The 19,952-nt window shown below is 40.8% G+C and overlaps 1 long non-coding RNA gene across 1 annotated transcript; it reads right to left on the reverse strand.

Moving 5' to 3' along the window:
• Positions 1–2,789: 2,789 nt before the first annotated feature.
• On the reverse strand, positions 2,790–18,858 carry LOC110967450 (uncharacterized). The gene is made up of 3 exons (XR_007939414.1): positions 18,638–18,858; positions 6,012–6,137; positions 2,790–4,463 (listed from the first exon to the last, which is right to left on the reverse strand). It is a non-coding gene; the product is annotated as an uncharacterized LOC110967450 (long non-coding RNA).
• Between the last annotated feature and the right edge of the window lie 1,094 nt (positions 18,859–19,952).

The raw sequence follows: 19,952 nt of genomic DNA on the forward strand, positions 1-19,952 counted from the left end.
AAGCTTCACAAATGAATACATACTCCAAGGAAACAGAAATCCGGTGAGTGTTTAGTTTTGTTCGGGAAAAGCACAGACAGACAGGCGGACGGCATACATCTCCATACTGATTATGCAGCGTCTATTGTCCAGTGGTTTGCTAATTATTGCAATGCACAGTGCTCTGCTTTTTAGAAGCCATTATGAAGCTGGGATAAGAAGTCTGACCTCTTTCTGTCTGACAGACTTGTTGGTTCTTACAATGAGAGGGGCAGAGAGGGGAGACAAACAGAGAGAGAGTGGCTTCGAAGAAATCGAGGAAAGAAGGTCAGAGCATAAAGAACAGCAACGGAGAGAGGTTGAATAGTTTAGCAAAATAGAGTTTTGATTAAAAACAGTGACGAGACAAAAGGGCAGGGGAACCTTGAAGATGGATAATGTTGTTAGTAGAAAAGAAAAAGGTAAGAAACAGCCGACTGCCTTCTGTTGAGGAGTCACAAAGTCTGCCGATTTCAAAGCAGCGAAACAAAAGAAAACCGAGCAAACCGAAGCCAACAAAAGGCTCAGTGATGTTCACAATGGAGCTCTGAGGTCAAAATACTAGCGAGCTTAGCACAAAGCTAACATCCTGATATTTAACAGATCGGTTGCCACTGCAGTCATGTTGGACCTCTGAGTTAGCATGGCATCATCTGGCAACTAGCACTTTAATACGAACTAGAACATTTCTGCACTTTACGACTCTTACGAGATTCTTGTGAAGGTAAGAGACGTCCTGTTGTTGAGTGGTCAGTTTATAAGAAACATCCGATGTGCAGATGTGAGTTTAGGTCAGCCGTCTCCTGAAATGGTTTCTAACCAAATTTACAGCTCTGAGAAAGGGTCTCTGCCACTGTATGTGTGTCAGACATGTTACTAAATGCCATAAATTTTCATTATTAGAGCACTACCATGAATGTGAGTGTTGGAGATGTGCTTTCTGCATTATGCAACTTTTTTATCATGAATTGTTTCAGAAATCTTCCTGGTTGTTGCGCTTGCGTTTGTGTAAAATCACTGGATTTGTACTTGCAGTCCATTTAGCTCACTTCAGCTGCTTGATGTGGCACATTCAAGACTGCAATTAGGTATATTCAGCATCAAGCAAGAAATATTTGCAATGCATGAATGAATCCGTTAAGTTGTGTCGTGGAATGCATGAGTGTTAATCTGGAGTGTGATTCAAACAATGGCTGCGCTGCTGATTCCTTTCACACATCCAAATATTTGTTCATCAGAGCACCACTCAGGAGCATCTACCTCTGAAAACCAAATGGCTTCATAATGCCATTAATTAGATTATTCCACTAATGCATCCATTTGATGTATCAGTTGTACTCCCCTTCGTATAATAAAACGTTTTTCAAGAGGACAGGGAGAGGCGGTGTGTATTTGCAGTTCTTTTATGGTGATTAGCTTTGTTTCTCCTGTGGTACCACCTTAATTAGGACTTTGCTAAATGAAAAGGGTGTTGGTATTGAAGGTATTTCACCCTCCGTCGGTGTTGAACTTCCAAATGACTGACACAACACCGTACGTTTTTCATAGGATTGTGTCTATGCATTTATACTGTTTTCAACCACATTGCAGTGCTAAAGTTAGCTTAAAAAGTTGTCGTTTTGGTGGGAAAAACATGTGTCTAACATTTTATTTTGAGGAGGAAAATGGTTTTGGTATTTAAAGTATTTCACCTTCTACAGGTGTTGAACTTCCTTACGTCTTTCATAGGACTGTGTCTATGCATTTATGCTGTTTTCAACCACATTGCAAGGCTAAAGTTAGCTTAAAAATTTGTTTCAGGGGAAAAGCATGTATCTAAAATTTTAGTTTGAGGAGAAAAAAGGTTTTGATGTTGAAAGTATTTCACTCTCCGTCAGTGTTGAACTTCTACATCACTGCCACAAAACTGTATGTCTTTCATAGGATTGTGTCTATGCATTTATACTGTTTTCAACCACTTTGTATGGCTAAAGTTAGCTTAAATAGTTGCCGTTTTGGTGGAAAAGCATGTGTGTAACATTTTATTTTGAAGATGAATGTAAAAAACGCCAAGGAGAAAACGCACCCAAGTTTTCTTTCACTCATTGATAAACCACTAAACTCATTTAAAGACTTTCCTACCCTTTAAAGAAAACACTTGAGTGCATGTGCAGAGGAGAGAGTTCAAACAGTTCAAGTTCAAAAGTGAACACTTGACTCTTCAGTGCTTCTTGGGCAGCTTTGTGTGACCTCAGTCTTGGTTCAGTTTTACATTTGACATTGTCGATTGAGGTGAAGTCGTCTGTTAATACGAGGAACACAGAGGTGACCAGGTAGCTGAAGAAGACATTAACCTTCTGAACTCCAAGCAGCAGTTTCTGGGCGTTTCTTTCTTCACTGTGGTTCATTTTTTCACTGCAGTATAAAGTCCTGCAGCTCTATGGAAACAAGGCAACCATGACGAGAAGAAGAGAGAACTCAGAAAAGTTATTATGCCATAAATCATAAAAAGACACAAAAAAGTTACATTTCTTTGAATATTTATTTTCCAAAGAAATACAGAAACTTGGAATCAGTGTGTACAACATTATATATCGTGCCCACCGGTATTAATTCTAACCCAAGGAGAAATGGTGGCTCTCCATACAGTCGAGGTCAAAAGTTTACATACACTCGTAAAGAACATAATGTCATGGTTCTCTTGAGTTTCCAGTTTTTTCTACAACTCTGATTTTTCTCTGATAGAGTGATTGGAACGGATACTTCTTGGTCACAAAAAAACATTCATGAAGTTTGGTTCTTTTATGACTTTATTGTGGTTTAACAGAAAAAGTGACCAAATCTGCCAGGTGAAAAATATGCATACAAAAATCAGAATTGTAGAAATAACTGGCAACTCAAGAGAGCCATGACATTATGTTCTTTACAAGTGTATGTAAACTTTTGACCTCGACTGTACAATAGATATTATATATCTGACATTTTCAAGGTTTTTCCAAACTTGTGTCCTCGTTCAACTAAAACTCACCAATGGCTTGTCAATTGTGCTGAAGAAGGCATAATTTATCATCTTACACAATCTACACTACCATTCAAAAGTTTGAGATCACTGAGAAATGTCTTTGTTTTTGAAAGAAAAGCATTGAATCAAATGCACTCTCAACATTGTTAATGTGATCAATGACCATTCTAGCTGATTTTTTCATGAAATATCTTCATCAGGGTACAGAGGAAAATTTCCGACAACCATCACTCCTGTGTTCTAATGCTAAATTCTGTTAGCTGTTCATGTTGAAGAGCTAATTGATGATTAGAAAACCCTTGTGCAAGCACTGGGTTCTTGTTGGACCGGTCAGAGTGGAACCTACAGCATTGCATATCTATTGTTTTTATTCTATATCTATCATATTTGCTACAGACAACTCAAAAATCTTCACTTAATTTATCATCAGCTTGAAAGCAAAAACACAAATAATGCTTTTTTTCGATATATAATTGTAAATAAATTCAGGCATCAAGTGGTTAAGCTTAGGTTTGATAACTTTTCCTGACAGAGGGTCTTATCACAGATGAGTAGTTCAAAGATTGTCAGAATGTTGAAAATTTGATGGTTCTTTCTGTTTTTACATCTTTTGGCCCTGTCATCTTCAAGATATCTCAGGGTTCAGAAGGTTAATGAGCCTCAAAAAAGTTTTTCGAAAGACATTAAAGGGAGTCGGTTTACCAAAATCAGCAACGACTTAATGAAAGAGGTGATGTACACTCTATTGGCAAATAACTGCAGAGACAAAGGAGCTAAAATCTTGAAGATGAGCACAAAAAAACAGTGCAAGACTGCCACCGACTCCAAACAACAAATTATGATAAAAGATGATTTCATTAGTGTCCGTCCAGTTACTTTTAAACCCTCAACTTTGAGTTAAAACTGAGATTTGGCACTTTAATGTAGTCATATTTTAAACTGAACATATTGAAGTACTTCCTAATAACCCCAAGTGCGTTGTAACAAGTGATAGTCAGTCTGATCAGATCAGTGCTAAAATCTGTGTTGGATGTTGGATTTTATCGTCTTTTTCAAACTGAACTAAATGGGCACATAGACACCCAATACAAACACACGGACTCACCATGAAACCCTCCATTTAGACCAGTGTCACCACCACGTATTGTTCTCTCCAAGGCTAATGCAGTGTGTGCATGAGCAGACAGAGCAGGGAGGGGGATAATAGTATTGTTGGTAATGGATGTGAAGGGCTTAAAATTGGATGTTATTAGGACTACAAGGCTTTACTACATACTTTACATGGACACAATGGAGTGGAGGGGCGGGGCAGCAGGAGGCTGGGGGGTGAAAGTCTCCGAGACTGTAACATCAGGGCTTTTTTTTCCCTGTTTCAGGCGTCCACATGAAGAATTCTCAATATTTCAGTCACAAAACACTGCAGTGGTCATTGTCAGAGCCTTTCCTGGAAAAAAGAAAAGGTGTCAAAATAACTCTAAATAAGTCATGTTATTGGCTGTATGCATTAGTTTTTGTCAGTGGTGGGATGGAACTAAAAACATAAACCTAATTAATTAGAGACTTTGTGCTCATTTAATCACATCTTGGTCAAATAGCAATGTTTGACACAATCACCAAAGTTTTTCAGTTCAAATAAATTTTTCGTTGACGACTGAATTGATGGACATATGTGAACTTAAACAACAAAAATGTTTTTCATTTATATTTATCTGTGCAATTTTCATCGGTCTGCTACATTCACAGATTACTGCAAACTCAAAGTGCAATTACAGCAGTTACATTCAACATTTTGAATGACACTTTAATGCGTTAATTTTGATTAATTACAGAAAAAAAATAACTTGTTAAGAAAAGTAACGCATTTAATCGTACCTTTCTCAGTTCCTTCACTTCTGGCAAACCGGTGACACTGACTCACACTCCAGCCCAGTAGGTGGTTAAAATTTAGCTTTTTGTGTCAAATATTGCTATTTGACAAAATGCGATTAATTGCGATTAATTAATCCGATGCGTTTTTTTTTTAATTTGCACCACTCCCAAAGGCATAATTTATAATGGAGAAGGAGACACTTTTAAACATGAAAAGTGCCGTTCACATCCATTAGCTTTAGATTCCCACAGTGTCGAGCATATGAGCAATATTATATTCTTGTATGGAAAAAATATCTACAGCAACGTCTGTGTGCTCTGAAAACTATTTTTTACAAAGAAAAAGTCGGTCTGAGTGGCCAAGCAGAGGAAATGGAGCTTTTTATACACTAAATGTATGGTGAAACCAACGCTTTGAAAAGAAGCTGGTGCACTTTGAAGTTGAGAATGCAGATAAAATTGATGTTAATGAATTATTTTAGCAATGAACCTGGAGGAATTTGTGATGTTTAAAAAGAGCTGGACTGAGTTAATAGATTTCTGATCTGTGAAATATACATGTAAAGAAAGAAAAGGAGTTGTCAGCAAGGAGAAACCTCACTGATGAGACGGGAAGGCAGGGTGATGAGATGGGAGGATTAGGAAAAGGAAGCAATCAAAAAGCAGGACAGAAACTCGAAGATACTAACAAAAGCGAGGGAAGGGAAGAGGAGGAGGAGAAATAAGTGAACACACAGCCGAAAAGGTGACAGAGGTAGGGGGAGAATAAAACGGAGACAAAGTTTTGTTAAAAAGATCTGAATAAACTGCAAGGCACACACAGTAGTGATAATACCTCTTCAGATCAGGGCACGGTCACTCCTTTGGAATAAATGAATAGTAATTGATTGGAGCAAGAACAGTACATAATGCCCAGTGTGGCTCCTTCTCCACCCACCAATCTGCTGAGGAGGGCTGCAGCGCTTCGTACGTAGGTGTGTTTTTTGTGTCTTAAGTATCAGTCTCAGGCTGTTAGCGCGGTGAATAGACGTTGTTTGACAGGCAGATATTAGGCCGTCATGGCCACCGTGAATAAAAGAGACTCGAAAAGCAAAAAACATAAAACAGTCATTAATGTACGCACCCGCTTTCCTGTGCCGGAGACAAAGACGTGCACAAGTTCGCACGCGCACGCTCGTAGCCGACAGACACGGCGAGGCCACAGGTGAACGGAGCGTCTCTTCCAAATGCAAGAGGATAATGGCAAGGACTGAAAAGATAAGGAAAATTATAGGACTTAGCGCTGACATTAATCTATAAGACACACACATGATCAGTTCACAGCCACACCTTTAGTCTCTCATTTGAATGTCCACAGTGAAAGAAAAACTGATGAAAGCAGAGCCGAGAATGGACACGTTCACCCACATGCAGGGAATGTGTTGGGAAGTCAGCAGATAGCACCCTATAACAGGCTAAGTGTACACAGATTGAGTGTAAAAAAAATCTGGAATATTTTCATAGACTTCTAAAACCTGCAATAACAGAATTTTGAGACGCAACTTCGGCATAATAGCATCTTATAAAGTTAATATAAAGTCCACTGCGCATCTTATCAGCTTTGCTCGTGGTCTCTAAATACTCCCCCAGCTAGTTAGTGTTTCTGTCTGCTGAAGAAAGCTGTGAGACCGAACCGAAAGAGTGAAGTTCTGTTCGTTGGTGGTCATTTTCTGTGGACTCTTTACTACAACTGTATTTAGTGCCGCCACAGAACACTTCTCACAGCAGCCGTCAGAAGTCGATCAGAAACAACCTGCAGCTCTTCTATTCTTCACAGTATAATGCAAACAGAACATGCGTTTGATTTTAAATTGGGCTTCTCCTGGAAGCAGCGGAGCATCACTGTTGTTACACTTTAATATGACTTGAGGCGGCCACCTGCCTCTGCACACTGACGGCAGCCGTCTGCTGAATGATGCATGATGGGAACAGTGACCAGTTTAGTTTCTGTTCCTCGGCGGGATTCAAGGTTGTGAGAGATGCTAAATAATTCCTCATGTAAGGACCGTATGTGTGAATAATAAGTGTTGTTCTTATTCTTCGTCATATTTTCTCTTCATCTGATGTCTATTGTGTGTGTTTGAGCATCAGGTAGTAGACGGTTCATAGGACGTCAAATTCTGACATTTTTTTCTTGAACATTATCAGACGTCCAGATGTTTTTCTTGTTTAAAAGATCAGAGGCAACTGAAGTCTCAAAATTTTTCCTTTAAGAGGCTGAAGTTTGTGTCCTGTGTTGAGTTCAGACTTGTTTTCACTCACTGTTTGGTTGAGTTTCTGCGACAAAACTTGGTTAAAGTCCCTCAAAGCTCATTTCTGTTTGTCAGCATTATATACACTAGTCAAAAGTTTGGACACACCTTCTCATTTAATGGTTGTTCTATCTTTCTGGCCTTCTTAATGGGGTTGGAACCATCAGTTGTGTTGTGCAGAAGGTTGGTACATAGTTGACAACCCTGTTTGATAGCTGTTAGAATCCATATTATGGCAAGAACCAGTGAGCTAAGTAAAGAGAAACAACAGTCTGGAAAATTGCAACAACTGTGAATGTATTCCCAAGTGCAGTCGCAAAAACCATCACGTACTACGACGAAACTGGCTCCGGGGCCGCCCCAGGAAAGGAAGACCAAGAGTCAGCTCTGCTGCTGAGGATTAGTTTATCCGAGTCACCAGCCTCAGAAATGGCAAGTTAACAGCACCTCAGACCAGAGCCCAGATAAATGCCACACAGAGTTCTTGTAGCAGACACATCTCTACATCAACTGTTCAGAGGAGACTGAACCAATCAGGCCTTTATGGTCAAATAGCTGCTAAGAAACCGCTACTAAAGAAAAGCGTCAAGCAGAAGAGATTTGTTTGGGCCAAGAAACACAAGGAATGGACATTAGACCAGTGGAAATCTGTGCTTTGGTCTGAGGAGTCCAAATTTGAGATCTTTGGTTCCACACGCTGTGTCTTTGTGCGACACAGAAAAGGTGAACTGATGGTTTCTACATGCATGGTTCCCACCGTGAAGCATGGAGGAGGAGGTGTGATTGTGTGGTGATGCTTTGCTAGTGACACACTGAAGCCACACTGAGCCAGCATGGCTATCACAGCATCCTGCAGCGACATGCCATCCTATCTGGTTTGCGTTTAGTTGGACCATCATTTATTTTTTAACGTGACAGTGATCCTAAACTTGCTGTATAAGGGCTATTTGACCAAGGAGGAGAGTGATGGAGTGCTGCGTCAGATAACCTGGCCTCCACAGTCACATGACCTGTACCCAATCCAGATGGTTTGGGATGAGATGGACTGCAAAGGAGCCAACAAGTGCTCAGCATCTCTGGGAACTCCTTCAAGGTTGTGGAAGCTGACTACCTCATGAAGCTCATGGAGAGAATGCCAAGAGTATGAAAAGCAGTAATCGAAGCAAGGAGTGACTGTTTTGAGGAATCTAAAATATGAAACATGTTTTGACTTAATTCACACTTTTTGTTTACTACATTATACCATAAGTGTTTGTTTGACTTCACTGAGAATCTACAATGTAAATAGTCATGAAAATAAAGAAAAAACATCAACTAAGATGGTGTGTCAAAACCTTTGACTGGTAGTGTATATGTTTTGTCTATCCCAGTCATAAAGGCACTGCAACCATCCAAAGACTTGAAAAACTGAAGATCCAAGCGGTTTCTTAAGAGTTCATAGAAGAAAGATGAATTTCTGGAAAAATTATTGAAACCTCATCTGACTGTCAGCGACTGTTCATCCCTAAAAGCAGGCTGACATTTACTCAGAGCGACGTTTTCAAAATGTGCTTCCTTGAGAATTGAAACTAATAAACTAGCTCTTGTGGGCTGTGGTTGTTAATTTGTGCATATCAAACCTGTTTTTTGGCCGTTAATCTGTCCTGCGGTGAGCCGACTTTGCAGGTGCTTGGAAATAGTTTGGCAGCACATAAACATGCAGCACATCATCCAACTGAGGCTCAATGTAAAATGTATTTCCCTGAAACAAAAGCGGAGGCTGTTAAACAGACGGCTGAATGTGGCAGGAAGCCTTTCATTTCATCTGCACATCAGAACTGAAACTCTACAGATTTGTGGTCGGCATTAATGCAGACCTTATGGGAGTCGGTCCACTTACAGATGCTCACTGTCAATGAATGATGCACAAACTGTTTATCTATTGTATCGTGCAGCTTCTTTATTAGAGAGACAAAAGAAGGTTTTAGTTGTGAATCTGCAGATGAAACATAATTAAAGTGATGTTTATAGCTATTTTGTGGAACAATGTAATACCCAGTCAGTAAGATGCTTTATTTCTGTAGAATCTGACTGAGACGAGAGGCTCATAATTACTGAAATGTAACAAAAAATCATAGAGCGCAGCTCCTTTTTTAATTAGTCTTAGGGTCTGAGCACCAATGGTGCCTGAAACGCAACAGGAAGTCGGCCATTTTGAATTATGTGTCATATTTTGGGCCAATTTTTGCACATTTTCAAAAGTTATAAACTCAACCAGGGTAACCCTGACAGATCTGAAATTTGGCCAGGATATACACCAGTGATGGGTGATCAAATGATATCAAAATGCTCTGGAAAAGTCAGAGGGCATGGAAATGGTGGTTGGTGGAATTTCGACAATTCGCCATGCCACAGGAAATGCTGTGTAACTTGAATGTATAGGGGGGTCCTCGACTTACACCGGAATTGTGTTCCTACGCTGTGACATAACTCAATTTTCGGCATGAGTCGGAACTCGCATACTGTGACATGTGGCATACAACCAGTGAATGCAAGTAAAGCCACGCAACAATGATTTCATCTGCTGCACTAGCCAACTAGTTCCCGTTCAAAATTTGTTGTTACGTCGCAAGTGCTGTACGTCAGAATGAAAAAAAATTTTTTTAAAGAAATTTATGGGAGATGGCATTGTAACCATGAAACGCCGAAGTTCAAGGACTTCCTAAAATAACAACCCCCTGTAACGTGCCTCAAACTTTACATGTGTCGTCACAGTCCGACCCTGATAATATCCATATGCGGATATGCATTTACAGTGACAGCGCCACCTGATGGGCAACTTGATGGATCACCATCAACAATGCCATAGGCCGAAATGCACTCTGTCACATCACTACCTAGCGGAGATGGTTGGGTTTGTTTTTGCAGCCGAGTTCATCATCTTTGTTTCGCAAGTTTTAGATAGGAACGTAACACAAGGCAGACAGATTTTTACATCCATTAGTTGTTATTAATTTAAAGCTGGAGCTACACAAATCATCTCATTTGAAACTGATTCCACAAATGTGTTAGAAGATAGTTGCTCAGTGTCACATCCAGCAGTTGGAGAGCAACACTCTCATTTAAGTTCATCATGGTGACCTTTTCTCTATTCTCTGTCATTTGTAGACTTTTATTATCCGCAAACATTCAAAGATCGGTGGTTATGTCAGAAATCATTGATAATTCTGCGTTGAAAACTGATTGATCAACTAAACTCTTGGATGTATAAAGGAGTGAATGGGTGATACCAGAAGAGAAACTGGGGTTCCAACCTGTAAACCAAATGTTTGACCACCAATTTTTACTCATAAACCTCCACATTAGGCCTTTTAGAGAGCTGCCCTCCAAAACACACTCACTGTATATCTGTCCATCGCCGAATAAGGGCCTATCTGGAGTGGACTGCAGGGTACTTAAGGCTATCTGCAGCTAATTCAAGATATGTGAAATTGAAGGGAGATATGACATGAGTGGGGAGAGAAGAGAACAACGGGAGGAGAGGGAGAGAAGGGAAACGGAAGGAGAGAGAAAAGAGGTGGAAACAGAGAGAGAGAGAGACATCTTGGAAAGGCTTTCAGATAAATGTGGAAATGATAAATAGAAGCACACAAGGACAGAGAATGTATACGGAGTGGGCAGAGGTGTGTGTGTTTCAGGTGGTTATGCACGCTCTGTGTGTGTGTGGGTGTGTGTGTGTGAGTGACTTTGAGGTGCAGTCCTTGGCACACAGATGCCCCTCCATTATCTGCCTGTCTTCGTCCGCTCAACCTACTCCGCCTCGGGCAACTCTCTACTTTAAAGAGCTGTCCAACGGATACACAACCACACAGAACACACACATGCAGCAACACACACACACACACACACACGCGCGTACAGACTCTTCCTCGCTCCACGTTCCAGTGGGGCAGAGTGGTTTGGCATAGAAGTGTTTGGCTAACAGCTTGCAAGAGTAAGGTGACATTTCTCTGTGCGCGCAGCACTGTATGTGTGTGTGTGTGTGTTTTGTGTGAATAAAACCAGCAGGTGTATCTCTGGAAGTTTTCATGCTTGAGCTTGTGCGAGTGTTTCAGTGTCCAAGTTTGTAGGTTTATGTTTGACTGGGTTGGAGGTTCAGTCCAGTGTGTGTTATTGTGAGTTTCAGTTCAGTTTGTGTGTTTATGTGAAGTTGAGTCAAGTGTGTGTTATAGTGAAATTTGATTCAGTTTGTGTGTTATTGTGAGGTTGGTTTCAGTGCGTGTTATTTTCCTCGTATGTATCATTTTGAAATTGGGAGCAGTTTGTGTGTTATTGTGCGGTTCAGTCCAGTGTGTGTTCTTGTAAGATCCAGTCCAGTGTGTGTTATTGTGAGGCTGGATCCAGTGTCTGTTATAGTGCAGTTTGATTCAGTTTGTGTGTTATTGTGAGGCTCAGTCCAGTGTGTGTTTTATCCAGTGTGTTATTAATTATCAACAATCTGATTGTTCTGTTTTACGGAAAAAGAAAACCCTTCATTGCACTGAACATTTTAGGTCATCTCTTCCTGAAAAGCATGTTAGTTTTCCTTTATCATGTTATGCCTTTACAAAGGTTATGAAGTTTAAAGGTTTAAAGCTTTGGTCCAAACTGCAGATCTCAGGATGACAAAATCGGTCTAATGAATGAACTGTGTGTGTGTGTCTTTGTGTTCCTATCGACCAATCAACAGTGCACCTTGAAGACACAGCAGATAAGGGAGGAGATAGTCTCACCTTGAGACACACACTGTGTCTAAAACACACACATATACGCACGTGCACACACACAGCTCCTCTTTGACCTGAGACTTTGACAAGCTTTTCTTTCCTCTAATAACTGCGTGTGACTAAAAGGCTGCTACAAACGGCTGGTGTGGTGAATAGATTAATTAGAAAACACAAAGAGAATTCAGCCTCTGGCTCCTCTCCACTTCCTGATCATTGATGAAGAAAGAGTTGTGATTTGCGGACTGTGGAAACCAGTGGAAATCAAAAGCACTTCACTGCACCGCATGACAAATACAACTGCTGTTGACAAAGCAAGTTAAAGAATCACTCGTTTAAAAGTGTCCGGGACAACAGGACGTCTGACTGTTCGACATCAAGGACCTGAACTAAAACATGATAATAATAAATATGGAGAGACAGACTGACTGGGAATGAAAAGGTTTTAATTAAATAAAGAAAAGGAAGTCTTCCTTTGTTGGCTGAAAAAGTTTTACCAGAACACAGAGAAGCAATGAGCAGCGAACAATTCATTTTATTGACACACTCAGATCGTTAATACAGGGCCGACCTTTTTTTCTCATTATTAGACTCTACATTCCACACAAATTCTTTCTCCAAAAAGACATTCCGTCAAATATGTTCTCTGCAGATGCATTCTCCAAAAATATGTTCCTTCAAATAAGTTCTCTACAAATGCATTCTTCAAAAATACGTTCCTCCAAACAGATTTTCCACAAATGCATTAGCCACAAATACGTTCCTTTAGATATGTTCTCCACAAATAAGTTCCCACAAATACGTTCTTACAAATACTTTCTCCACAACTACATTCTCGAGAAATACGTTCCAACAAATACATTCTCCACAAATACGTTCTCCCAGTGCTGCTAGAACCGATAGAACAAACCTCATTGAGCTGCATTTACCTGATTATTTGTTTCTATTCGATATAATAATTACCTGCCTGCGCTGTAGCTGTGTGTGTGTGTGAGTGTGTGTGTGCAGTGATTATGCGAGCTATTAGCCGCTAAGTGGCTAGTGTCTGGCAGCGTTCCCAGTCGGTTCCCTCTGGAGGAACCAGCTCGTCTTAAGACGGAGTGAAGGAGCACCGTTCTGTCAATGTTTGGTTTCCGCTCGCTGAGTGTGTCTCAGAATGTGTGTGTGTGTCGTGCCGTAAAGATTTAATAAGGAGAGGCGTCAGTTTTTCTTTAGAAAGTCGTGTTTTATTGACATTGTAATCAGCGCTGTTTCGCTTTTCAAGGATATCAGCTGACAGCTTGTTTTCATTTTATTCTCTGACTCCCAGCAAATTGTTAGAATGTGCAGATTATGTTTGTAGTTGCAATAATGCTTTATTTGTCACAATGAGTAAATTATGATATATTAAACACACACACACACACATATATGTATCATTATCTATACCTGTGCTACGCTAATGCTACATATAGTATTAAACACTATCTTGATTGATGTCTAATAAGCAGCTTTTCTCAGGTAATGAGGTTGTGTGTTTCTATTAGTGGATGTGTTTCTGTGCAGCTTCTTTCAACCAGACCTCCTCTCTTACACACACACACACACACACATACGTGCACTAACCACACATGCACACACATCCACATCTACAGTAAAGGAGGGGAGAGGAGTGACCTTGGTCCAGCCTGGGGGGCTTCAGCAGATGGAGAGAGGGGCAGAGGGCTCTGGCACGATACTCTACCACACACACACACACACACACACACACACACACACACACACACTCAGGCGGCGGGGTGACATTGTGTTCGTCTCGGCCTTTCGTTCCGACACAATAGCTCTATTTATGAAGGAAATCCAGACAGGACATCTCGATCTGGGAATGTCACTGGTATTGATATCAGTGATCTTTATTTTCTGACTAATGTCTCCCAAAGCATCAGCGCTGCAGAAGTTTAGCCGTCTGCCAGCGCACACCGACACGCTGCTCATCTTCTGAACGCTAACATGTGCTCGCGTCCCAAAGTCTGTTGCTGTTTTCTTGTTTATTTCCTTTAACAGATGTACATCAGAGAGAAAATAAAATGTGCCGTTTGAAATCGTTCCGGTGACAGAAGAATTCATAAAAGGCCATTTGGTCTCACTAATTTGCAATATTTATGTGGGACAATTTCTTGGGAGGCGAGCGAAGGGGGGAATGCGCGGCTGCATATGTCCTTCCAGATTGGGCCGTCGCATTAAAAACAGCAGCTAACGAGACGCGGAGGAAGGAGGGGAGGAGCGAGAGGGAGGATGGGGGAGGAGGAACATTTGTGAGGCTACGACTCTTTGGAAGGGAAGAGCTGCCGGCCCACCTGTCTGCAAGGCTGCCAGCTGCACCACAAACACACAATGTGCATATGGTCGCTGATGCACAAACACACTCCCCGGAAGACGATTTACTGAGAGCAACAAAGGCTTTCATTGATCATATTCTGGAACTTTATGCGCTTTGCAGTATATTGAAGTAGATTATTGGATTTGGCCACTTTAGCTGGAATGAGTTTGACTTTGGGTATGAGATTTTTGTGGGAAATGAGGGTTATGAGCTGCATAAAAGTGCATTTTTATGCAAAGTTGTGAGATTTTCACCCTTTATGACATGGTTTGGACGTCTTAAGGAAGTCCAGGATGGGAGAAGTCATGATGTATGCAAAGATTTAGGTTGTCCAGCACATTTGACCACTTTTTAATACATTTTCAGCTGCTTTGGTTGTGATATGAGGTGTTTTGAAGGCGTACTTTCCCCTCTTGTATTCTCTTTTTACTTACTAATATGCCTTTCTGTACACTAATGTTCAGAAACTCAGGTAATTTAATATTTTCCATGGTGCTAACATAATTGCACAAGGATTTTCTGATCATAAATTAGCCTTTCAACACCATTAGCTAACACAATGTAGCATTAGAACACAGGAGTGATGATTGCTGGAAATGTTCCTATGTACCCTTATGGAGATATTCTATTACAAATTTCCTGCTAGAATAGTCATTTACCACGTTAACAATGACTAGACTGCATTTCTGATTGATGTAATGTCATCTTCATTGGAAAAAAGTGCTTTTCTGTCAAAAATAATGACATTTGTCAGTGACCCTAAACTTTTGAACTATAGTGTATGTGTATCTGCTTTCCTTAACTTTGTGTAGCCTTTTCAGTTGTGTACATCTTTACATGGACCAAAGCTTTATCTAATGAAAGGCAATGAAAATGGAGGTTGTACATATGACAAGAATAAATTACTTAGTAGTGGAGTCTGCAATTCTGATAAAATGTTATTCAGCAGTTAACATCTTTAAATGGTTGATACATGTCAGCTTTTCCTTCTGTTTTGCTTCTACTACTTCTTTCCCCCTCTGTCTTGTACACTGTGCTTTAAAAAAAAGCATATTCCAGAGAAGTTGTTTCCATGAAAATATATAAGGATGTTTCTCGATTCGATTCGAGTTCCATTTTGATACAATTTTTAGTCTTGTAAACGTCCAGAAGGGATAGTAAATTTTACTTGGGTAAGCAGAGAGCATTGTTTGTGTTTAGCTAGTAAAGGGGCACCATGACAAAGACTTGTGTGCTGCTTAATGACATCCGGCTACTGTACATTTGCCAAATTTTACTGCGAACTCAAACAGCGCTCTGAGGAGCCTGTTCACGTCATGTACTGTATGACCATACATGTATGGTGATGTGCTTCCACTGAGCTGAAAAGTCCAAAGAGATGAAGGCTTTGAGAAACATAAGGTGAAAGAGGAACAGAAGTGGAAGTGTTACAAGAACAAATCTGATCTTTTATAGACCAAGATGGATGGTGACTGATGTATACAGGTTTTAAAACCATGGACTAATAAGCGTTGTTTCTTTGTGCTGTAGCTGGAGGATTACAGTATTTGTAAAGTTAGAACATTTTGTTTGAATGCATTTGTTCTGTCCTATATATTCTGATCTGCTGCCATTGTGGATACAGCACCTCACTGGTGACATTAATTTGTTTAATTGTGTTGGATCTAGACTGTTAAATGTGGAACTCCCTTGTGAATGTACACTGTTGTTCAAAAGTTTGGGGTCACTTAGAAATGACCTCATTTTTGAAAGAAAATACTTTTTTTTTTTCAATGAAAACACCATTAAATTAATCAGAACTCCAGTCTAGACATTGTTTATGTGGAAAATGACGATTCTAGCTGGTAACAGCTGATTTTTAATGGAATATCTCCATAGGGGTACAAAGGAACATTTCCAGCAACCATCACTCCTGTACTCTAGTCTCAGCTAGTGGTGTTGAAAGGCTAATTGATGATTATAAAACCCTTGTGCAGTTATGTTAGCACATGAATAAAAGTGCTAGTTTTCATGGAAAACATGAAATTGCCTGGGTGACTCTAAACTTCATTTGAATGGTAGCGTATGTACATATTCAGCTGTCTGCCATCCTTGACCATTTCTATGTCTTTCAGTGGCTTTCTGTTGTTCTCAATGCTGCCTCCGATGTGAGACCTTGCGATGCAACGCACATGCATCCACCTCCGTTATCCGACCAAGAAGCTCTTGTGTTTGTCATGTTAAAGCCTCTAATTGCAGTCGATGGCTTTAAAGTGAGCGCACGAGACATGTATGAAGACTGCAAGAGAGCAGCGGGATGGATGTAAATATGGAGCATTAGGGAAGCGTTTATCTGGTTAGAAATAGAGGAAAAACACAAAGGAAGGCCTGAATATGTACAGACATGCAATTAGCACACAACAAACACACCGAGGAACAGTGAGAGCCGGCGAGGTTCAGTTGGCTGCCAGTGGATCTGTGCAGAGATGTCTTCCAGATGAATAGGTGGTAATGAGCGTGTAGTGGAACTGATTCTCTCCCATCATCATCCCCCACTTTCCTCCTCACCCGACTCTCCCTCCTTTTCTCAGGGCTCAGGTGTGCAACACATGGCATCGCTGCCTCTGTTCCTCCCTTGTTTTCTCACTAACTTCTCTCCGAAGGCTCTTTTTCCCCCCTCGCTCTGCCCTCCTGTTTTCTTGCTTCTACGCTCGGACTCTTTAAAAGGCTTTTAGTACATCACCATGTAGATAAAGTCGGACAGTCGCGCCCGCATCCCGTGAAGACCCCGCGCTCGGCCACGCGGCGAGCTCGTGGTCTCACACAAACCAAATTCTGTCTTTTCGGCTTTATTCAAACAGCCCTTTCATCCCATTCACGCAGGACCCCAGAAATAATGAAGAGACGTAAATAAGGACAACTTCAACAAAGACGGCGGCTAAAGGAGCAGTCGGGCTCTGATGGAGAGAATTGGTCAGTGGGCTGGGATGCATAAAAGAAGGCTGCTGATTGCGTGACGTATTCTGAAGAGGATGAAAAGAAAAAAAAGAGGCTAAATTGTCGGGAAAAAAAGTCGAACAGTTTGTGACTTTTTTTTTTTTATTGTAGCCTTTCAATTTGTGGCCACGTTTTCAAAATTTCACAACAGTAGTTCTTTATTTAGAGCCACATGCTCGCTCACACACACACACACACACACACACACACACACACACACACACACACACACACACACACCGTGGTCCGGGGCAGGTCCTCGGGGACGGAGGCACTTGAAGGAGTGACTGCCTAATGAGGGAGAAAATCTGTTTTACTGTGGGACAGGAGGCTCTGGAGCAATCAACACAGACTGTATTTACATTACACATGCACTAATTAAAGATGTAATTGACATCAACAAGGAAATCTCCGCGCGACCCATTTAATCATCGCACATTTGTTTCGACTCCGCCTCGTCGGATCCGCCGGGTTAGCGAAACTTTAGCATCAGAAGACGTGGAAATGTTTGGATATTTCTGCCCCTGTTACATGACGTCTCCTTGTCGAGCATTTATGCTCGTAGTTCCATTTAAATTCCAGGGTTTTGCATAATGGCATTTAAATGCACATGCTCCTGCATCCATGCGGATAAACTGAACCGAGATCAGAGCAGGATGTTCTATAATATGAGGAGACTGCGGCAAATACTGTATTAAATGAAAGTAGATCCACACACACAGTCACAATTCATCTGATTTGTCAGGTGAATGAACACAACTGGCTCATAGTGAAGTTCTGCAGCTACATTTAATGACTTATTACATAAAAGTTCGCATAAAGCAGCGACAGTAAATAAGCTTTGATAGCAGCAGAGCTCTTTTCTTTATATTATAATTTCTACATTCACAGCGCGACAATTAGCACACACACACACTCACAGGTGTAGTTATCCGGGGGATTATGAGCGAGTGTGTTCTCCGATAAAGAATCTGTGTTTGGGTTTGGGATCTGTGTCGGATTCGGTGTGTGATCAGGGAAAAAGTGAAGCTGTGGAGGTTAACGCAGAAACAGGAAAAAAAACAGACCTTTATAATTCAATTCAAAATGTTACTGATGAAATTAAAAAAAATCCAATCTGGTTTTTTAGTTGCCCGAAACACCCTCCTTTAAAGGAAAAAAAAGAAGAGTGGGATGGAGGTTAGAAAACAGTGTGATTTGTTAATCGCAGGATGGAGGATGGAGTGTGTGTGGGCTGATAAAGGAGGGGTGTGTTTGGGTTTGGGATCAGAGTGGAGGCCGATGTGTGAACAGCACTCTATAAAACACACAGATTATCAGGTCAACACACACACACACACACACTTACTGAACTGAACAAAAGACGAGCCGCTGAACTCACACAGGAAAAGATGCCATCGGATCAGCGCTCTGAGGCGGCACAAACACAGCCGAGTCCAGGAGAGAGGAGAGTTTACTCGCTGAGGGGAAAGCTGCTTCGAAAAGCAGCCGTTCAGCTCGTCGGATCGCCTGAACGCAGCATCTGTCTGACACAGTGTACAAATCAGTAAGTGAATAAGTGATTTTAGAGGACCACAAAAAAATATTCTGCTGCTACGTAGAGACGAAGGAGTGCGGGAGAGACTGAGCGTGGCACCACCTACTGGCCAAATGCAGCAACTGCAACAATTCAACAGGAGGGAAAAGAGGGAAAAAACACCATCTGGGACACAGTGATTCAGAGAAGTAGTGGCGTAAAAGGCAGCATGACTAAATATGTGCAGCCAGAGCATCTCAAAAAGTCATGTAGGAGCAGATGACTGCGCCCTGGACACATTATTAAATAAAGTGCTGATCGATAATAGATTTCTCTGCTAATCATGAAATGGGTTCACATTTTTCCTCAGTTCTAACCATCATAAGACATTTTTATTAACTAAAGGTTGGCATTTAAATGAAAATCAGTGTGGAATAGTGAAGCTTTTCGCACTGTAAAAGTCTCTTCTGCTCCAGTATCCATATCCATATTTACTGTATTTGCATTTGCTTTGACTTTTAGCTTCACACTTTGTTGTTTTTTTTTAACCCTTTGTGCAAATTCTTACATTTTTGCATACCGTCGTGCAATTTTTTGGCGTATTTTTATTTGCTTTGCATCAACATCGCCCTTTTGTCCCAAGTTTTAATAGTATTAAGTCTTAACTACTGCAGTAAATTGCTTAAAAATGTAATAAATATGTTTCAAAAAACAGAAATAGCAAAAAGTTTCACAATATCCCGTGGTCTGTCTGCAAAGGAACCCATCACTGCAGCCAAAAAGCGCTCCGAGACATGCTGAATGTGTGAAATGTTAGTGTAACTCCCCAGAATGTATATGCAAAAAGAATGATCCATCTATCTTATCTGATTTAAAATCTACTGCCAATCAAAAATTAATATGCAATCATAGCGCTGGGCTCTATATGGTTAATCATACCTTTATTTTAGTCTCCAACATATGAATTAGCATCAGAGGCCTCATTGCAGCAGCAGTGGAGATCTTTATGGCTTCAATGGTTTAAAAAACAAAACAACTCTATCTGAATGTAAATCTGCAGCGATATGATGTCCAGTCTGTTGTCAGCAGCAGGTTTGTGGCATCGAGAGGGAAAACGTGAAAGACACAAACTCACTGCTGGTTGTAAATTTACAGAATAAACTAATTCCAGTTTGTGATG

The sequence above is a fragment of the Acanthochromis polyacanthus genome, chromosome 22 (assembly GCF_021347895.1).
Source record: "Acanthochromis polyacanthus isolate Apoly-LR-REF ecotype Palm Island chromosome 22, KAUST_Apoly_ChrSc, whole genome shotgun sequence".
NCBI classification, from domain to species: Eukaryota; Metazoa; Chordata; class Actinopteri; family Pomacentridae; genus Acanthochromis; species Acanthochromis polyacanthus.